The following is a 21,684-nucleotide window of genomic DNA, read 5'->3' as shown; positions in this document are numbered from 1 at the left end:
ATAGACCAGGAGTTTGGGGGAATGTCTTAGAATTCTGCCTTTGCAGGGACTGGGGTGGGGGTGGGCGGAGGGAAGCGAGTGGCAGCACTGGACAGAAAGAGAGAGAATCATGAAGGAGCATCATTAGGTTTTCATCATCCTGTTCGCTTTCTATCTTTATTTCTATGTCTATATTTGCTTCCCTTTTCTCTCAGTGTCTCCCCTAACTAACCCAAATGACGTGTGCATTGAGTTTCCTATATTAGGTAAAACTCAATCATAAAATTGAAACAACATTTAAATTGATCTAGTCCAGGGGTTTGACAACTTTTTATGAACGTGGTTATTTCGATGTTCCTAAAATATTTGAATGGAGTCAGTCACTGGCTACGTTTGTGCTTTGTGTTGGGAACCCCCACAAAACCTAAGAAAGAACCCAGAGCAGCTAACTCCCACAGTCCCAATATACTGGGGATCCTGAGCTATTCCTCCCCCTTGGGGCCGGAGGTTATGAGATGTACACAAGCCACTCAGGTCATTACATTCCTGGTAGATAAGGGCTGGACACCAGGTCACCTGACTCTCGGCTGGTTCCAACAAGACCCTAGAATGGTTCCAACAAGACCCTAGAGTTTGGCACTTCATATCCAGGGCTGACGTGCAGAACACATTCTAGCACTCTTAAAAAATTGTTAGATTTCTTGTTATTACATGGTCCTTGAATTATGCCTCCTTTTCCTGTTTATTACAGGGCTATACTTTTTAAAAATGATTCCCATCCCTGTGTCAGAAGAAAGGCCTTTCAGAAAAATAACAATCCCAGTCTGATGCAATTTAGGACCTGTGGCATTTTTTTCTCAAAGCCTGACACTCACATCAGAATATCTTGGGAGAGCACAGAGGCTCTTCCCAGACCAAATGAATCAGAATCCTGCAGATTTTGGAGCAGGAATCTGCATTTTAACAAGCCTCCCTCCCAGATGATTATGACATCTGCTAAAGTTTGAATTCAACTGGCTTAGAATTTAAAGAAAATTCGGTGAAATAATGAATGTGAAATTGCTTGGTACCGGCTTTCTTAGATTTTTCCATTCTTAATAGGCAATTCTAATAAAAAAAAAAATTGATGCAAGGATATATTTTCTTCTAAATGTATTTAAAATATATCCATAAGACTAGTATTAGATATATTTATACAGGGTCATTATTAAAATATGCTAATTTTCCTTTTTAAAATGGTGTGACACACCTGGGAAGGGCAGGAAACAATACGCAAGGTCGCCTGATGCATTAAAATGTACTGGGAGTGGATGAGCTAGCAATATTTGTCAACATATTGAAGCATGAAGTCCATTCCATAACTACTAGTCTGTTAAGAATTCTGTAATTTCAGAACATAGCTGTGATAATGTCCAATGTTTTTTATTTATGAAAACACTTATTCTGCTCAACTTTCCAACAAAAAAATCTATCTGAAAGATGGCAGTTTTAAACAAAAAGCCAATCTTGTAGTTACAAACAAGTTAAAAGTTGAACAATTCAAAATGAAGATGAATAATTTCAGCCTCTAGATCCTGAAAAACTGGAAGATGAGCTATCCAAGATGAAATAATTAATGATTTTTGGAGCAGCTTAATGCAAGCACCCAAATATTGCAAAACATGCTTTGTGTTCTTCTTCCCTTTGATACAACACCCTCAGAGCTCCAACAAAAACAAAGTAAACGAATAGACTTGATGTTGCACCTGATACGAGGTTCCAACTCAGCCCCATTGTTCCAAATGTTAATACGTGATAGAGAGATGTAAAATAGAGTTCAATAAAAAATCTATTTGGTATATTGTTTTATAATAAAGTATAAACTGAAAGATGCTTTATTTTATCCTTGATATAGTTCATTCTCAATAAAATAAAATGACTGGATTTATGTTATTGTCAGTTATAGTGTTCATTAAAAATATATAAATTATCAATAATAAAAAGACAACCAATTAAACAGGAACAAACGGTTTTAACAGACCATTCACCACAGAAAATCTTCATGGCAAATAAGCACATGAAAAGATGGCCAACTCCAGTAGCCATTAGGGAAATACAAATTAAAACCAAATGAGATACCACTACACACTTATTAGAAAGGCTAAAATTAAAACGAGTGACAATACCAAGTGTTGATAAGGATGTAGAAAAACTAGAACCCTCATTCATTGCTAATGGAAGTACAAAATGGTACTGCCACTTTCAAAAACAGGTTGACCGTCTTATTAAGTTAAGCAAATACTCCCCATGACTCAGCAATCCCACTTTTAGATATTTACCAAAGAAAAATGACAACATATATTCATATAAAGAGTTGTAAACAAATGTTTATATCAGCTCTATTCATAATAACACCAAATTAGACAAAACCCAAAATGAATCGATAAACAATTACCATTCAGCCATAAAAAGGAACTAACTACCGATAAATGTAACAACATAGACGCATTTCAAAACACTCTGCTAAGTGAAAGAAGTCATACTCAAAAGGCTTCAAGCTAAATGATTCAATATATATGATAGCCCGGAAAAGACAAAACTATAGGAATAGAAATCTGATCACTGGTTGCCAAGGGCTGATATGAGGGAGATAAAAGGAGGGGTTTGACTGCAAAGGGGCACAAGGGAACTTTCTGGGGTAAGGAAAATTTTACATATCTTGATTATGGTAGTGGTTACAAGACTGTATACATCACAAAACTCATTAAACTATAAATTTAAAGTTGGTGATTTTTATCGCATATAAAAGTATTCTTTAATAGACCCAACTTTTTAAAAAAGCACATTGTTTTAGGTTCCAGCTGCTAAAACAGATAACACACAATGGGTTGGCTTAACAACAGGAATTTATTGGCTCACTGTTTCAAAGGCTAGAAGGCTTGTTTCCCCCCAGGGTTGGTGTCTTCTGGCTGGCTGGCAATCTTTGGAGTTCCTTGGCTTTTCCATCACATGGCAATGCACATGGCAGTGTTTTCTTCCTCTTCAGGTCTGCTGACTTCCAGCTTCTGGCTGCTACTTCTTGGCTGCATCTTTCATGTCCAACTTCCTTTACTTAGAAAAGCTTCAGCCAAATTAGATTAAGGACCACCTCATTCAGTTTGGGACCTTAACTAATAAAATTTTCAGAGATCCTATGTACTAATGGGCTCACAACCACAGGGTTGGGACCTGAACATGCGTTTGAGGGACATGATTCAATCCCCAACACACATCAATCAAATTTTTCAAAATTTCATGAATTTAATCTCACTTTTTTCTCTATCTTAACTTAAATGTATGATTATGAGCTCCTGTTACTAATATAATTTTTCTCTTATAATTTTTTATTGTTCTGTGGTTTAAAAAAGTTTGGGAAATGCAGAACTCACTAAGCACTTAAAAATGTTCATTTAATTTCTTCCCTCTTTTATCTTTCCTTCTTAAAACTCATTACTGGCTACTCTGAAGCGTCCAAAGTAAGAAGAATTCTATACCAAGACCACATTTTTCCAGTTGACATGGTAGTCTTCTAGGTTTCTGGAATGTCTTATGAATCTAGCTCCTCGTTTTATTTCCCCAAACCTGCATAATTTCTTCGCTGGTCCATTGCATCCATCTCAATCCGTTTTTCTGGTAGTGGGCTCACAAATGCATCCTGTGCTCAAGACAAGGTGTGTCAGCCTGGTGGGATAAAACAAAACCCCTAGTAGACAAGGGGACTGTGTGTCCCTTCCTTCCCCTACTGTCCCAAGCATATATATTCACTTGAGTCAGTCGGACTCTGATGGGCATGTTTTACAACATCTAGCTCACACCCTGGTGGTATATCTGTTCCTGGCGGGGAGGGTGCAGGTTTCTCCACTGCGGCAGCACATCACACAAGAGAGGGGGTTGGGCACAGAATTTCTCCCCGATCAGCCATGGCTGGAGACCTGCTGGCTATCTGGAACTGATACCCACTAGTGAAGCCGACCTTGCTCTGCCTGTTCTCTATGTGAGTAAAAAGTCTTTCCACCAGAGCTTGTGTGAGTTGTGCTTCTGCTGGTGACCCTGACACCTGTGTTGGAATGGACTGACAAGTCTTTAGGTGTTTCTCCTTTTGACTGATGGTTTTTGGCCCCCGAATCTTCCCATTTTGATCCATTTTCCATGGTGCCGCTAAAATTACCTTCCTAAAAACTAAATCTGACATTTTTAGGCTTAAAAATGACTTTGTTTTCCCCACTATAAGGTAAATTCATATTCTATGCCAGTCAAAACCCTTAATAATAAATTTTTCAGCCCATCTTCCAGCCTCATCATCTATCACCTTCCATGATGTATACTCTGTGGCTCTGATATCTCAATGTCTTACTGTTTCCTACTTACAGTGCATTTCACACGACTGGGTTTTTGTTTATGTTCTCTCTTGTTTCCAAATGCCTTAGCTGCCATTCTCCCTGTCACCTGCTGACTGGCTTAGGCCCCACCTCTGAACCGATCTGCAAGGGGATGAGATTACTCTGATCATTTGGCCCAGTGGTTCTCATCCCTGATTGCACATTAGACTCACCCCTCACCCCAGGATCCTGATTCAGTAGGAACAACTGAGCATCAGTGACTTTTCAAAAGCTCCCCCAGTGATTCTAATGTGCAGCAAGGTTTGTGAACTATTGGCTTAGGCAAAGCCAAGACCACCACTGCAAGTGGCTGCCATGCACTGGGGTAGGGGTGGGTGGGTGGTGGGAAGGTAACCATAAAACCCACTCCCAGCACAATTACAATTACACTGCTTGCTTCCTTGATAGGGAAAATGCCCCTTGAGGAGAGCTACCCTGAACTCAGTAAGACTTTACACTGAAATTGCATGTTATTCATACTATTCCCCCAATCAATTTGAAAAACAGCACTACATATGATTTTAGTCATTCCATTTGGTTTTTCTGCAGGTAAAGCTTGGTGAGTATAGGGATACTTTCCAAACATTCCTCGTGGCCTTTGTCCACGTATGGGAACCCCAAAATTCATACACCAGCTGCCTGTTTTCTACCACCTTCTGTGGAGATGATAGGGACTGGAGAATCAAGGTAGATATGGGAGCCAGCGACAGAGATGAAGGTGTGCTAGGCACTCCCACTCGCAGTGCCCAGCGTCGCAGGGGGTTATCTATGATTGTGTGTGTGTATGCATGCATGTGTGTACTTGCGCGCACGCACACACACTCACTCACTCACAAACAGCTGCCCTGAGTGCCTGCAGGTAGCGCGAGGGTAGGCGGCTCTGGAGCCCACCTACAGCGCACAGGTGGGGAGCGGCGGGCCAGGTGAGAGCTGGATATCATCACACCTACTTCTGTGGGCAGGATCCGATCCCTTTAAACTACATCCAAACCTGCCTGGCCTATTCAACGCGCTCTTCATTCTTTCTTCTTTTGTGGTCAGTGAGCTAACAGGATGCGGAGTCCTTTAAAAAACATTCTAGAAAACACATCCTCAACGCGTATCTGGTTAGGAGTCCTCCATACTCGTGTGTCTACCACATGGCCGAAGCTGGGATATGTCTACAGAGGCTCTTCTAGGGCCTCTTAGCCGAGGGGGCCTCTTAGCCGAGGACTCCCCTTTTCCACGAAGAGCCCGGAAAGATTTTCCTAGCTGGGTTTCTCCTTGCCACATTCCCACCAATGGATGATACCCATGCAGGAGAGCAGGGAGAAGGCCTCCGTCAGCCAGGACCTCCCCGTGGGAACGAGCCAGAGATCGCTCTCCCCAAGGGACCTCGCAGCGCCCGCTCCCTGCCCTGGGGCTCCGGAGGCCGGGCCTGTGATCCGGTTCCAGGGAGCAGGCGGGCTCCCGGGCCGGCCGCGGCGGAGGGCGGGCCTCTGTGATCTGCGTCCAGGGAGCGCGCGCGCCGAGCGTCCCGGGGCGTCCGCGCTGCGCCCGCCTGTGATCGCGCGCCAAGCGCGGCTTGGAACCCGCGTGCTCGCCTTTCCATCCCGGCAGCAGGCCCAGGGCTCCCGCGGAAAGCGGCCCGGGACAAAGGGATCAGGGAACAGGGCTCAGGCCGGCGAGAGTGGTCTGATGCGGCCCCAGCAGGCCCCGTAGGCTCCCGGCACCCTGCCACTGACCAAGTCCAGCGAGGCTCCCCCAGAACCTTTCCAGCAGGGATCCCTAATGTTCACAGACTTGCTTCTGGACGGATCCCGAGGACGCTCAGCCACAAGCCACAGAACGCGGCCTTGGGGCTGCTGCTTATGTGCAGGAGGAAAGAAGAAAAGGCGGGTTCCTGCCTCCCCACCGTCAGCAGTGCCTCTTTTTTGCGGAATGAACATGTATCCAGTTAGAGATACATGTTCTAACTGTCAACCTCTCCGGCATGATGTTTCATTTCAGTGCAAGGCGATTATTAGAACAGGTGTGAATAGTTTAACAAGAAAGAAACATTTCTCCCTTAAACAGTTTCCTGTGCAATCTGAAAGCAGGCAGAGCTCCACATTAACACAGATTGTGCAAAGCCACCTGTTCAAATAACTCGGGCAAATAGTGAAAAACTGTCTTGAAAAGAAGAAAAGAACTCAAAAGCAGGGCAAATACTTGAATAGAAGTGGAAGGATTGAATTTAGTCACAGTAACAGGTAGGGTGAGGGGAGAGATCTTTCCTGTTTGTAGTAAAAACGTGCGGAGGTTATTTTTAGCAGTCTATTTTGATTCCATTAGCTAGTGAGATAGCTTTCATGACCTTGTCAAAATAAAAATATGGGAGAAAAATCCAGTCTGCCCTAATCCAGCATATATTTATGCTTGGAAATACTGACTTCAGGTAGTGGGTGAGCTGGTATCATTTGCTCACAAACAATAGCTAGGTACTGGGGAGACTGCATCTATGATTGCAACATTGTTACTGCCCGCCAGGCAGTTACATCCCAAGAAAACAAAAACAAAATTTCATTAGCATTAATTTCCAACATTTTTGAAATGTTATTTTACATTTGTTTTGTGGCGTAAGAAAAAAGCAGAGTAAGGAGTGGGAAGGCCAGGGAGGAAGAAGCCAAGAGAAACTTGACTTGGGGAGAGTGGGTGGGAGATCAAAAGATGGTGGTGGAAGAGTTGGTTGGGGTGGGAGGGAGGCGTGTGCGGGGTAGTGTGGGAACACAGTGCACTGAATAAATGGGGATGTGGGCAAAGAAGGGGCCAGAACCACTCTTAGATCCTGGCAAGAGGCCTCTGCTCTTAGCCCACATTTAAGAGGACCCCATTCCAACCTTTCTCTGACTTTGCAGCTCTCCTTGGAGTGAACCTGTCTGAGAGCCAAGGGTGCACACCTATCTGGAGTCCATTCCTTCTAGGCGCTGCTATTCAAAGTATGGCCCACAAACCAGTAGCATCGGGATCATCTGGAAGCTTGCTGGAAATGCAGATTCTCATGCTTGTCCTAGAGCAACAACATTTTAATAAGAGCCTGCATTTTAAAAAGATCTCTAAGTAATGAGTAGAAAAACGGGGACAAAAACTAAATGAAAAATAGGGTGGGATGGGGGATCATTGGGTGTTCTTTTTTACTTTTATTTTTTATTCTTATTCTGATTCTTTCTGATGTAAGGAAAATGTTCAAAAATAGATTGGGGTGATGAATGCATAACTGTATGATGGTACACCATGGATGATAGTATGGTATGTGAATATATTTCAATAAAACTGAATTTAATTACAAAAAAAAGGATCTCCAAGTAGATATGCACATTAAAAACCCAGAACCACTTTAAAGATCCGGAACCACTGATCTAGACCACTCAGGATACCTAGAATTGTCTGCCCAAATGGCCCCAAGCCTACTTCAAGAGCCTGTGTGGGCCTCTTCTCTGAGTCTGTCCTCTCAAGGGCCACAGCACCAGGTAACATCACTGGTGTGAGTAGCCCTATGCCTGAGAGGGCCTTTTGTGAGGGTAGGAGGATAGAGAGAAGTTGGTTGTGCCAGCTAGAATGTCCTTATTTGTGCATATGAGGCCCTTTGAGATGTGAGCTATTGGCATGGACCAGCTCTTCCCATGCCTCCATGTTTCAGCACAAAACTGAGAATCTGAGAGTTCTAAATTTGAAACAGGCCTTCCAGGTAGTTATAAAGGATTGCCAAGGTGGGAGGATAACATGTATTTTATTTCACACTTCGTTAGCTTGTTTTGTGGCCTTACCTACTTAGATATGTACCATGTGGGCCTCCATTTGTGCTCTTGCATTGGGCTGGAGAATATTAGGGATAGGCCTAGTAGTACTTGCTTCATTAAAGCAGAGAGAAAGAATCAGTATAATGTAGCATATTTACCTCATAAATGCACAGTCGTCAATCAGTTGCTTAAAAGTTTAAGCTACATCTGAATTTTGATAGTTGTTAACCCCAAACAAGGATTAACTCCAAGAACAAAGGGAATTCATCTTGTTCAACTGATAGTATGAAAACCATTTGTTTTTTCAGCTGACACTGATTATTCGTCTACTGTGGCCCAGGCACCATGTTCTAGCCAAGCTCTGATGAAAGAGACCTGGCTGCCCTCAAAATCTCCCTTGGCCTCCCCTGAGCAGGTTAAATCTCCCTCTACCAAGCAGGCCTGCTTCGTCAACTTCCTCCTCCCCAAAGTGATGACTCAAAGTCAGTGCTATAGGATCCTTCAACCAACTCTGACCCACAGAGGATTTGTTATAATTTGGCCTAATAGGGAAAGCCAGCAGGTGGATCATGTTCAAATTTTGTGTGTCTGGCTACACACAGCTACATCACATTCAATTCCCCAAGTGTTATCTATTATTTAATCTTTTCCAGGATATTGGTGATTTCCTTATTATGATTTGATATTATGACACACTCCTGGTTTTTAAAATATTTTTACTGGTGAAGGTTCTATCACATTTACTAAGGATGAGTTCTTCCCTTCCTGATCCGTCAAAAAGACATTCCACAAAACCATGTGTAGGGTGTCCATTGCTTCTTCTACTAGGAAGAAAGCAATATAAGTTCACTCACTGTGTAAGAATTCAGTATCTTATTTTTTAAATGACTTCAAAGAAAGAACATAAGGTATCTTACATGAATGACTCACCAATGGTGGCCCCTCAAGTATATCAGTGGGGAACATATTTTGTGTAAATTTCTTTAAATCACAATTTTAGAGTGGGATGGCTATCTGGTCTACCTACTCAAAACGTACCCTTGAAGAAGAACTTCCTGCAACTGATAAAGTCAATATAATGATATCTTTATCAGGTAGGAAGAATCATTGCTCACCCCACTATAGAACTTGTGCTCAAAAATATTATGCCATATCCATCCCAAAGATCAATGGTCAGGAAGTCCATTAAGCTGAAGTCATGTTCTGATTATGGGGAGAGAGAACAAAAATGGGAAAGCAAGGAAGAGAACCAAAAGCTACCTTTGCATAGCTAACCAGTCCTCTAGGGGATGGGAGTCTGGAGGCTGGTTGGGCTGGTTGACACCTACCAGTCCTCACCCCTGGAGCCCAGATGCCAGAGAAGGACTGGAAAGCTCAAATTCCTCTGAAACAAGTTGTCTCAGTTTCCTTATTGGAATTGGCAATTCTGCCCCCACACATGTAAATTGGAAGATCAAACATTATCATAATCTGGGGAACACCTAGCTTCTAAGGAAAATTTGCCTAACCATTTCTCTTAACCTAATAATTGGTTTTAGGTGCCTCCCCAAAAGATGTGTGGCAGCACATTTAGACCCACTGTGCAATTTAGAAGACATACTTTTAGTAAAAACTACATCTGATATAGAATAAACCATTATTTTTGCTAGTTGAAAGTTGCATTAACACAAAGTATTGCATTGAATACAAAGTGTTCATCGTTGTTACTCTGGTTTTCTTCTTATCTTTTTGGCAGTATTATTTATGTATTTGTAAAATATATTTCAAAGTTATAGAAATGAATAATGATTTATCGATCAGAAAAGTGGATTCAAAAATTGTTTTCAAAGGCAGAGTGCCTTACTAAGCTCAGTCTTCACATGGCCTGTCTTTCTAATGGGAATACATTAGTATTTTCAAATTGGCCAGATATTACTACAGAACAGGAACACTGGAAAGACACTTGAACTGTGGTAAAGACAAACAAACAAAAACAACAAACTCTTCTGAAGAACCAACCACACAACTCATGTGCTAATGGGAGTGCCTAATGTGAAGATACTGAAGCTAGGAGCTTCTGTGTGGATAGGTGAGACATTAATTCATAAATAAAATACAAACTTAGAAGTTTATCCTAACTAAAAGAGGCACTGTCTTCTCTTTATGTATTTTCTGGGCCTTAGAATGAATATATACTAATTGTAGAGAATTTGGAATATTCAGAAAAACCTATAGAAAATAAAAATCTTTGTTAATTGTACCACTCAGAAATAACTATTGTTAACATTTTTGTTACTTAATTTCAAATTTTTAAAGATACAAACGTGCTTTACAAACTGTTAAAATTTTAGATATATTTTTCTCACTTAACATTATAAAATGAATATTTACCATGTATCATTAAATTATCTCTAAAAAGACTATTTCATTGACTGCTTAATGCTTAATTGCATGAGTATATCATATTTTGACTATTTTTGGAATTTAGCTTATTTCCATTTTTGATATTATAAATAAGATTGCAAAGAAGAACTTTGAATGTATGTTTGTGTTTGAATTTATAATTATATCCTTAGAACATATATAATTTATAATTATATCTTCCAGGAGAGATTTCTAGAAAAGGAATTTTTGAGCCAAAACACAGGAACAATTTAAGGTTCTCGACATATATTACCAAGTAATATTTCAGAAAGTTTGTACAATTCACACTTTCACTAGGAAGTTTGCAAATGCTTGTTTCACTTTATTCTTGCTGACAGTGAGTTTTAGCTCGTGCCTATTGTCTGTTTTAGCTCTTGCAAATGGGAGAAAAAACACACTATTTCCCTGATTATTTCCCCTGTACTGGTTACAGAACAACAAAGAAGGAAAACTGGAAATATTTAGCAAAAGAAATTTCCAAGTTTCAGAAGAACTTTAGAGTGACCAGAGTTTAGTCTCTGTTTTGTCAGATCAGACATCTGTACTTTTCAATGTTATTTTAAATCGTCAAGGTTAACTTTCTCAGAAATGGTTTCCTGTTTAGAGGAAGGAAATCCTAGAATCAGTATCTTTCTCTGGTATGCCCGTCTGCCTGCTTGGTTACTACATTTACAAGTAGCAACACAACAGTGATGTGGCACAACTCCAGGCAGAAATGTCCATGTAGCAAGAGATAAAAAGGAGACTTCTGTGTAAAATGAATTTGCACTGGTACACATCATTTGGAATAGTCTACACTGCTTTGTTGAGTTGCACTCAGGAGCACTTTGTGCTTCAACTTTTGGTGGAGACATTTGGGCATCCACTCCTAACTGCAGCCCTGTTACTGACACAACAGCGTCATCCAAAGGCCTCCTGATAACAAAACTGTTTTTCACATGGGCAAGATAGAGCACTATGTGATTTCTTTTTAGGGTATAATGAATGCCAAATGCAGAATCACCGATAAGCCAAATTTCCAGGGCTGTATCACTCAGTCCATAGTGGTGCGAGGGAGTGGTCACACGTGGGATCTGCCTGCAATCTGAGTCAAGGTTCTGCACAGCACCTGACTCCACATGCAGCCTGGTGAATGTTTGCATATTTCTAGGCTTCTGCCTCAAGCTCGAGTTGCATGCTTCAGCTTGGATGGAGCAGCACGAACCACACTCACAGAATTAAAACGTGTCTGATGATTTTTATAGGCCACATATAGTCAGAACTCTTGCTTCTCTAGATAGGGATTATTCCCTCTGTGGTTGAGCTGTAGAGTGTTTTTAATTTTGCTCTTACCTTTATATTTTGAAAAAAAAGTTGTAGTAGTAATTCAATGAATTTCTGTGTACCCTTCATCTAGATGCATCCGGTTAACATTTTGGCTACATTTGCTCTCTCTACAGACAGATACATGAGGCAGGCAGGCAGGCAGGTAGGCAGAGGATGATACAGATGTGAGTGTCTGCGTGGAGATAGACAGACAGATAGACAGATAGATACAGATAGCATTTTAGTTTCCTAGCTGCTAAAACAAACACCATACCGTGGGGTTGGCTTAACAACAGGAATTTATTGGCTCACGGGTTCTAGAGGCTAGAAGGCTTGCTTCCTCCCAGGGTTGGTATCTTCTGGGTGGCTGGCAATAATGGGGGTTCCTTGCCTTTTCCGTCACATGGCAATGTGAATGGCAGCGTCTTCTTTCTCCTACAGGTTTCGTTGACTTCCAGCTTCTAGTGCTGTCTGTGGCTTTTCTCTCTGAAACCTTCTCTATAAGGCCTCCAGTAATAGGATTAAGACCCATCCTGAATCAATTGGGCCACACTTTAACTGAAGTAACCTCATGAAAACGTCCTATTTACAATGGGTTCACACCCACAGGAACGGATTAAGATTAAAAACATGTTTTCCTGGGGTACATAACTTTAAGCCACCCTGCATGGATACTGGTTTCTGATCCAGGATCGCATCTACACACACACAGAGACACACACACAATTTTTGCTGAACCATTTGAGAGTAAGTTCCAGACATCATAACCCTTTACCCATAAATACAGCAATGTGTATATTCTAAGAATTAAAACATTGTCTTACATCATCATGGTATAATGAATAAATTCAGGAAATTTAAAATTGATACAACTCTACTGTCTACTTGCCACTTACCATACAGTACTTATTCAGATTTCACCAACTGTCTCAAAACTGTCATTACATTTATTTTTTATCCAAGACCACACTTTGCATTGAATTGCTTTGTCTTTTCTCTTTCCATTTAATCTGAAACAGTTCCTCAATCTTTAATTACCATTGACATTTTTGAAGAGTACAGGCCATTTTTTTTTTGTAGGATGTCTTCAATTTGGATTTGCCTCACTGTTGATTTGATCCAGGTTATGTATTTTTGGCAGGAATGACACAGAAGTGACATGTTGTCATTATTGCTTCATACATCAAGAGGCAAGGATATCAGTTTGTCCCGTTATTGGCAGTGAACTCTGTTCACTTGGTCAAGGTGCTTCTGTCAATTTTTGCCAGACTTCTCTACTGTAAAGATACATCCTCTCCCCCTTATTAATTGTTATGTAATTCAGGGGAATGTACCTTCAGTCAATGCAAATACTCTCCCCCTTCTCCCACACGCATGCCAAAATTTTCACCCTATGAATTTAGCAACCATTGTTGAATCTTGTCCAAAATATTTATGATAATGGTGGTTTCAACATTGAAATTTTTCTTTTAATCCTTCTGCATTTATTAGTTGGCATACAACTGTCAAGAATTTCCCCTTTGCCCTTTCTCTATGTATCTATGTACCTATGTATCATGTATCAGCTACCAATCTATCTAATCTTATCTTATTGGAATCAATATAGACAGATGGATTTTTAAATTCAATGTATTATAAAAAGGAAAGTTTTAAAATCTTCAATGATCTGTTGACTGTTCCTTTCTATTTACAACATTCCTAATGTGATATAAACTCAGTCTCATAGAGACTCATTCTAATTTTTGTCTCAGAACACTGAAAAAATAAATTTTAAAAATGTTTTTCACATAATGCCCTCCAAAATTAAATGATTAACTTTTGAATCAAACACTGTTTTGGAATACTCAACACTCCTATTTATTGGGTTGGATAATTGTGATTTGGCTAGTTTTATGAGCATGGTTGCTGGACAAAAGAATGAATTTAACCAGAAGTATCCAAGGTAAGCTTCTGTAAAACGTTCCTATTGTATCTAAGTCTTGATCTTGTTTCTTCTTAAAAAATCACATAATACCAATGTTGACCCTAAAGCAAGTTAGATGGGCCCAGAATATAGATGGAGATCTAAAAGAGTCTGGGAATGGTATTTCTTTTATTTAAGTTCTTTTTTAGTTCTAAACTGAAATAAACATACATATTTATCTTGGCTTTTTACACACACTTCTGTTTTAGCTTTTGAAAAAATGAGGTTATATTCCTTAGAACATTAGATTAAAAAAGCAATAGCTCAATTAATCCATATTCTTTTCTTAAAAAAAAAAAAAAGAAAAATCAACAATGGCATATAAAACCCTATGTTCTCCAAAGGTTTTTTTTCCCCCAAAGGGTTTTTTAATTGGCCTGACATGTTCCTAGTACATTCTTCAAAAGTAAGACCATGTTGTTGATTCAAGAATATAGTTTGTGTAAACATATGCATATCATTTTTTAAAAATGTCTTTTTAGACTAAGAAAAGAATCCCTAAGAAATCTTGAGCAGAACTTTTAAAAAACTTTTTAATGTTACTAAAGAATATAGCTACTGTATAGTAGAGCATTTTTGAAAGCCTATGTGGTCTATTTTAAAGGTAAAGATTGTGGCATAATTTTTGTCTGTATAGTAGATATAGTAGCAACAATTAATAGAGGGGCTATTGTATACTGAGAGTTAACCACATATCCAACATTGTTCTATGTTGTGAGCTTCAAACTACCTGGGGTTGAAAATCAGGGGGTTTTAAAAATAAATTTTTATCATAGTAACAATAAAATTTTCCATTTTAACCACTTTCAAATGTACAGTTCAATGGTATTAATTACATTCACAATATTGCATTACATCATGACCATACATTACCAAAACATTTTTTATCACCCCAAACGGAAACTCTGTACCATTAAGTAATAATTCCTGATTCTTCCCCCATACCCCCATACCCCATCAAAATCCCACGCCCTGGTAACCTGTAATCTACTTTCTGTAGAATGACAGAAATAATGACTGAATATATTCCATTGTGTGTATATACCCCATTTTGTTTATTCATTCATTTGTTGATGGACACTTGAATTGTTTCAACCTTTTGGCTGTTATGAATAATGCTGCTATAAACATGGTGCACACATACCTGTTTGAGCCCCTGTTTTCAATTTTGGGGGGGTTATACCTAGAAGTGGGATTGTTGGGTCATGTGGTAACTAATTCTATGTATAACTTTCTGAGGAATCACCAAGCTGTTTTCCACAGCAGCTACACCTTTTTCATTCAACAACCTTCAAGAGTTCCTACTCCTCTGCCTTCTCACCACCACTTGTTATTTTCCATTTTTAGAAACTAGTAGTCATCCTAGTGGGTATGAAGTGGATTTCATTGTGGTTTTGATTTGCAGTTCCCTGATGACTAATGATGTTGAGTACCTTTTCATGTGCTTATTGGCCATGTGTATATCTTCTCGGAGAAATATACATTCAAGTCCCTTGCCCATTGTTTTTAATTGGGTTGTCTTTTTATTGTTGATTTGTAGCAGTTCTCTATATATTATGGATATTAAACCCTTAGCAGATATATGGTATGCAACTATTTTCTCCCATTCTCTAGGTTAATCACCTTCTCATTTCCCTTTCTATATAATTTTTAGATATTTTTGTTTTTGGTTACCCTGGGGCTTACATTTGACATCCTAAGTCTATAACCATTTAGTTTGAATTGATACTGATTTAACCTCAATAGCATATATAATCTTGTTTCTATAGCCCTCCATCCCCCCTTTGTTATTTTTATCACAAATTACAGTTCTTAGCACAAATTATATGTTTATACTTTATGTTGTTACATAGAAATGCAATTATTTTTATACATTTGTATTTTAGATCATGCATGAAATTAAAAAGTAGTTTAACATATCCAGAATACAACACTGGCATTTATACTTGCTCATGTTGTTACCTTTATTGTGGTTCTTTATTTCTTCACATGGCTTCAAGTTACTAACTAGTGTCCTTTCTTTTCATCCTGAGGGACTCCCTTTAGCATTTCTCGTAGGGCAGGTCTACTGGAAATGAACTCCCTCAGCTTTTGCTTATTTGGGATTATCTTGATTTCTTCCTCATTTTTGAAGGACAGTTTTGCCTGATATAGAAGTCTTGGTTGACAATTATTTTCTTTCAGCACTTGAAATATGTCATGCTACTGCCCTGTTGTTTCCATGGTTTCTGATGAGAACTTATTTAGGAGAGTTCTTTTAGTTGTTTCAATGCCTGGGCTTATTCAAAGATAGTTTCTGCTGCTTTAACTTGTTATTTTTAGCTGACCAGCTCTTCTTATTTCTTTATATGCCTTGAGATTTTTTCTTGAAGTCTGGACATTTGATATTTTTATGTGTTAGCTCTGGCAGTCAGATCTCTCCCTTCACCAGGGTTTTTTTTCCCTTGATAGCTGTAGAGTAGATTGGCTTTGTGTTGAGGCTCTCTTTCAATACTTAACCTAGTTTATACTGAACCTATATAATAGCCTGCCGTGACTTGTTAGGTTCACTGAACATGCATCTTATTCTGAGCATGTACAGAAGCTTTCAAAAATTCCCCCAGTATGCATGAATGTTCCTGGGTATCCAAGAGTCCTTTCAAAAAACAAACAAAACAAAACAAACCAGATTGTCTCCCTAGCTTCCATGTCTGTGCCCCATGTACTGTACTTTATGTCACAACCAGTCTTTCACGCCATGTGGCTGTGCTTTGCTCAGCTCCATGTAACTTCTTCCCCCTGCTTCTCTGCCTCATATGAAATTGGGTTGTGACTGAAATGAGTGCTTTGAATCAGTTTTTCAGGGAGTGTGTTAGAGTGGCCATGCAAACATGCTAATTTTGGACATTAGGTGTGCTAATAACTAGACACCAAGACCCATGCAGAGAATGTGAACCACACCCTGAGAACATGGGCTGCCAAGACTGCTGTGCAAAGCCAGGGAACAGGACAAATGAAAGCATCCTGCAGCTTTCCTACCATATTTAGGTTTTCCTTTATCTGACTCATCATTCACTTGGATGTTGTTTACCCTTGACTGCCTTCCAGAGTTCTGGGAAAGTTGCTTCTGATGAATTCTACTTATTTTTTGGGGGTGGGGGAGAGTGATGGCTAGAGGGTAGGGTGTTTGCAAGGAGTGTCTTACTCCACCATATGGCTGACATCACTCTTTAAGAATCATTTTATTTAATTTTTAAAATTTTCAATCCATTGTGAGCCAATGTATGATTCTACTGTGCATGACTAATGTGAACCTCAGGTCACATATGCCTCATCATGAAAGTTCAACACTCTAGTCCACCAATCATGAATTTGCATGTCCTGGCAATGTCAAATGGCCATAAGAGTTTATAAATGCTTTTATTGAAATTTTATTGAAATTCTTGTACTTATTATGGACTGGCAGTTCATGGACTGGGACTAGCCCATAGACCACACATCGCGTGTCACCATTGTAAAGTGCTTTATATTTAATCTTTACAACAGCTCCATGAAGAAAAGTTCTATTCCAGTCCCAATTTTACAGATAAAAAAATTGAAGGATTGAGTACCTCACAACTTTAAGGTACCAAAATTAGCAGATAGAAGAGCTCGAATTCAAACCCAAAGTCTCCAGACAGCATCTCTATTTGCCACTGACACTGCCAGAACCATTGGATCTACTGGATCATATGGCCCAAGTGGTAGAGCTCCTTGCACAGCAGCCTGGACCTGTTGTGGAGTCTTCTGTTGTTCCTGTCCCCACTCAAAATTAGCAACTTTTTGGGTCACTCGGTAAATGGGCCAGAATAACACACCCAAATGAGGTATATGTTGTCTCCAAAATGCAGAGGAAAACTAGGCACTGTGCCTCTTTTTTGGTCATAGAAGGGACCAGGAGCAATAGTTTATCCTTCACCTTAGAAGGGATATCTTGACATGCTCCACACCACTGACACCTAGAAATTTCACTGAGGTGAGAGGACCCTGTATTTTTGTTGGATTTATTTCCCATCCTCTGACATGCAAATAAATGCCTTCCCAGTAAGTCTAGGCAAAGCTACTTCTTGGTCATTAGGTCCAATCAACATGATACCACCAATATAATGGACCAGTGTGATGTCTTGTGGGAGGGAGAAACAATCAAGATCCCTGTGGACTAGATTATGACATAGAGCTGGAGAGTTGATACAGCCCTGAGGTAGAACAGTGAAGGTGTATTTCTGGCCTTGACAGCTGAAAGCAAACTGCTTCTGGTGGTCTTTGCTAACATCAATTGAGAAAAAAAGCATTTGCCAGATCAATAGCTGCATACCAGGTACCAGGGGATGTGTTGATTTGCTCAAGCAATGATACCACATCTGGAACAGCAGCTGCATTCAGAGTCACTGCATGGTTAAGTTTGCGGTAATCCACTGTCATCTTCCAAGATCCGTCTATCTTCTGCACAGGCCAAATTGGAGTGTTGAATGGGGATGTGGTGAGAATCACCATCCCTGAATCCTTCAAGTCCTTGATGGTGACACTAATCTTTTTAATCCCTCCAGGAATGTGGTATTGCTTTTGATTTACTATTTTGCTAATTAGGGTCAATTCTAGTGACTTCCACTTGACTTTTCATACCATAATCCCTCACACTGCAAGTCAGGGAACCAATGTTGGAGATTCTGCCAGTTGCTGAATATGTCTATTCCAATTATGCATTCAGGACATAACCACAGAATGGGTTCAGGGACTCACTGGACCCACTGTGAGGTGGACCTGAGCTAAAACCCTATTGATCACCTGATCTCCATAAGCCCTTACTCTGACTGGTGGACCACAGTGATGTTTTGGGTCTCCTGAATTAATTTCACTTCCAAGCCAGTGTCTAATAATTCCTGAAATGTCTGATCATTTCCTTCTCCCCAGTGCACAGTTACTATAGTAAAAGGCTGTAGGTCTCCTTGGGGAAGCGTGGCAGGAAGATTAGCAGTATAAATTTTTGGCAGTGTAGCAGGGTCCTTCCCCAAGTGGCCCTTCCCTTCATTCAAGTGGCTCTGGGTCTGTAAACTGTCTCAAGTCTGGGACTTGACTAAGGGATATTGACTCTCTGTTTTTGTAATTCAAGTTAAACTTTTGTTCACTTAAGCTACAACTGGTCTGCTTATACAGAGCAAGTAAGAATTTAGTAGACTGCCCATCTGTTTTACTTCTAGGTACTCCATGATCTACTAGCCACTGCCATAGGCCTCCGTGGGTCAGACTATTTTGATTACTGCTTTGAGTCTGCTGTCCATTATGGTAGCCATGCACAACTTGGCAATTAAGTTCTGCCATTTGACTTCTACCAACTTGGGATCTGATCTTCCCCATTGTGTTTAAGGATCCAAGTTCAAAGACAACAGTTACCACAAAGCTATCTGACCTATGTAGAACAACCACAGAGCTCTTCAAGGATGATGGAGCTAGTCTCACAAATTTATTCCTCACCATCCTGGTAAAAGGGGTGTCCTCTGGACATTCCTGAGGTGAGTGAGCAGGTCTTACATGATAAATCCACTCTAACATTCCAATCTCTCTAAACCTTTGGATCCCTTCATCTACATTATACCAGGGCAGTTCTGACATTTCAACCTCAGGCAATGTAGCCAATCACCCAAACTGTCAGAGCCCTTTTGAACCCCTCGAGCTTCAACACTGAACCCAGTATCTCTGCTTAGTGCACGCATATCAATAAATTCAGCCTGATCCAACTTTGTTTTCCTTCCACCATTATCCCACATCCTTAATATCCATTCTCACACATATTCCCCAGATTTGTCTTTTTAAACTGGAAAAAATCATGCAGTTCTTTTAGAGTGTAGTGCACCTCCTCACTTTGTACCTCACCTTTTGGGGACTGTTGGGACTTCAGTCTAGTTACAGGTCTGGAATAAAACAGGGGTGGTAGGGGTGGGTCATGAGAATTATTAGAAGTGTCTTGTAAGCCAGCTACCTCAGGGCATTCCATTGCAATCTCATCTGGTGAAACAGGATTAATCTCTTCAAACAGAGGAGTGAGGGTTGTTTCTTCAGGGGTGGTAGATACAGGTTTATTAGGCATAGCATGGTTAATCTTTTCAGGTGGAAGATGGAAGTCAGATTCCACAGGGCAGATTCCACTGGAGGTCAGGAGGCTAGTTCCTCAGGGCAGACCATTACAGGTTTGTCTGGCAAAGACTCAGCAGAATTTAGGGTTTCAATATCCCCCATCATTATTAACCCATATGTCCCCATTCCAGTTTTCAGGATCAATGCCCTCACTTCAACAGCAGACACTGTGCAAGTCTGGGAATTTAATTTACATTGTAATTCATCCACTTGCCCAATGAGACTCTGGGTCTGCTTCTCAGAAATCTCAAGCCTTCAGCTACATGAAATCATATTTTCTTTCAGGCACACATAGGATCTTTCACATCCTTCATATGGTGCTTAAGATGGGAATTTGAAGCCTTGAGCTCATCCCTTTCTTTTACAACTGTGTTCAGAGTATTTAGGAACAATCAGCCAACATCGTAATATCTTTTAACTCTGTTAACATGTCAAAATCATTCTTACCCAGAACCTTGCCTCTTGTTAAGTATTTGAGTAGCTGTATCCAGTGGTGATATTTTTTTGTGTATCTCTACTGCCAACTCATGCCATGGACTACCAGTGCCATCTTAATTGTTGGAAATAAGAGTCACCAGTGCCTTTGAATCTAATCAAATTAGAGAACCAATTCCAAAACCCCAGAACCAACTCAGAAATCTCTTTCATAAGATTCTGTTTTTCAAGAACCACTCCGAGTACCAATGTTGTATTGGTCAGGGTTCTCTAGGGAAACAGAACTGACAGGAGATAAAATATAAATACTATGAAATTTTTATAAGAATTGTCTCAATTGACTGTGGGCATGAGCAACTCCAAATTCCATAAGGCAGGCTGCAAGGTGAGAACTCCAATGAAGGTTTTAGATGAATTCCCCAGGAGAAGCTGCGTGGCTGAAGCAGAGATGGAAATTCTCTCTTTTGACTGCTGAGATCATAACTTCTCCTTTTAAAGCCTAAGCCTTCAACTGATTGGATGAGACTTCTTTCATTGTTGAAGGCAATCTCCTTGGTTGATTGTACATGTAATCAGCCATAGATGGAATCAACTTATTGATGAATTAAGTCAATGAAATATCCTCACAGTAATGATCAGGCCAGTGCTTGTTTGACCAAATAACTGGAACCATAACCTGACCAAGTTGACACATGAACTTAACCATCACAGATGGCTTCCCAGAAGAGCTGAAATCTGGACTGAGCCTTAGAGAATGAGGATCTTTACTATACAAGGACCTTCTCCTTGATTTTGCATATCAGTTTATTGAGGAGCTCGTATGATTGGGCATTTTGACTTAACTGTCAATTCCCAAGGGTCTTACACCACTGAATATCCCAAGAATTTACCTGTGGAGCTGACATGTACTGTGGTGGACATGGAGATGTGCTTCCCAGATGCCCCTTCAAGGAAGGACTTGCTGCCCCAGCTGCTAGAAGTGCTGTCAGTGCGGAGCCTTCAGCCAGCAGCCCTTCTGGGGGTAGCCCACATCCAATGATTGATCAAGTTTGTGTACCCCAAGGAAAGACACATTCTTAACCCATGTGCTTGTGGGTGTAAATTTATTTGTAAGTAAGACCTTTTGCAAAAGTTTTTATTAGGTAACCTGTGGCTAACTCAGGGTGGATCCGAATACATTTTATTGGGGGCTATATAAAGAAAGGAAACTGGAAGCCAGAGTGAGATAAAGCAACAGGGAGGAGCCAGAAGCCAGGTGAAAACAGAAGAGCATACACAAGAGTGAGATCACCAT

The sequence above is a fragment of the Choloepus didactylus genome, chromosome 12 (assembly GCF_015220235.1).
Source record: "Choloepus didactylus isolate mChoDid1 chromosome 12, mChoDid1.pri, whole genome shotgun sequence".
In the NCBI taxonomy this organism is placed as follows: Eukaryota; Metazoa; Chordata; class Mammalia; order Pilosa; family Megalonychidae; genus Choloepus; species Choloepus didactylus.
Note: the sequence above shows the minus strand (reverse complement) of the source record.